Below are 1,518 nucleotides of genomic sequence, written 5' to 3'. Positions count from 1 at the left end.
AGCTTTTTCAACTGATTTAAAATTTCTTTCATGGAAAATTGCCCTACTACTAGCAATAACCTCAGCTAGAAGAGTCTCAGAGCTACAGTCACTAATGGCAGTGGAACCTTTCCTCATTTTTCATCAAGACAGAGTTTCTCTATGAACTAATCCTTCCTTTATGCCAAAGGTGGTATCCAGTGGGGCCCTAAACCAAACCATTCACTTGCCCACCTTCTTCCCAAATCCCCAGAACAAAGGAGAAAGACTCCTGCACTCTTTGGACATTCACAGGCAATTACGTTACTACTTGGATAAAACTAAGGCTTTCAGTACCTGATAACATTAGGTCCCACTCCACCAGGGCTACAGCTACATCAGCAGCCTTTCACAGGGGAATGCCAACCAAGGATATTCTGGAAGCTGCTACTTGGAGTTCAGTGCACACCTTCAGCAAACACTATCACTTACCTCTTTACTCTAAGCCTAGAGCTGGTTTTGCCACTGCAGTTTTGCAGGGCTTACTAGCTTCTTCTAACCCTGTTTGACTCCACCTCCCCTCCTTAGCTTTGGGATTCAACCCAAGTGTGATGACTGCAGCAGGGTGACACGATGAACATAGTACAGTTTTGTACCTACCATAAATGTAGATGTTCAAGTGTTCACCCTGCTGCAGTCCAGGTTACCCTCCCTCCATCCCCTCTGAACTAGCTGAAATTATCTCTACCACTTTATCCTATTCTACCTCTGTGGTGTATTTGCTTGTACCTAAGGGTTTTGTTTCATTTTTATATAGCCGTGTATATATATATATTTTTTTTTTTTTTTTTTTTGCCTACCTTTTGGGGGCACCTGACATCTGGGGCAAGAAAAACTGAAGAAAATGGCATTGGATGCCTCTTGTATACTCCTGGCGCACTGACGTCAGGGAAGAAGTAACAGCAACCAACGCCGGACCAAGACTTTGGAATTCAGGCCAACTGCGGGACCGCCTGACGGCAGGATAACCCAAGTGTGATGACTGCAGCAGGGTGAACACTTGAACATCTACATTTATGGTAGGTACAAAACTGTAATTTACCCACCCGCCATCCCCTCTTTCTTAGCTGGGACTTATCTATACTTCTCAACCCTACACTACCTATGTGGTGTATTTGCTGGTTACTGAAGGTTTTATTTTTACCTTATTTTATGTTTTATTAGCAATATGTATTGCGTACCTTTTGGGGGGCACCTGACATCTGGGGCAAGAAAAACTGAAGAAAATGGTGTCAGCTGCATCTTGTATACCCCTGGCGTACTGATGTCAGGGAGGAAGCGACAGCAACCGACGCCGGACCAAGACTTTGGAACTCTGGCCGACTGCGGGCCTGCCTGATGGCAGGATAACCCAAGTGTAATGACTGCAGCAGCGAAGACACTCAAACATCTACAGTTATGGTAGGTACAAAACTGGACTTTTTCCATATGGACAGGTTCACCCTCAGTATTAATCCTTCCTTCACCCCCAAGGTGGTTAATGACCTCTCCGTTAATCAG

Source organism: Protopterus annectens, chromosome 1.part1 (genome assembly GCF_019279795.1).
Source record: "Protopterus annectens isolate FY-2018-M chromosome 1.part1, PAN1.0, whole genome shotgun sequence".
Classification (NCBI taxonomy): Eukaryota; Metazoa; Chordata; order Ceratodontiformes; family Protopteridae; genus Protopterus; species Protopterus annectens.
This window is presented reverse-complemented; position numbering follows the sequence as displayed.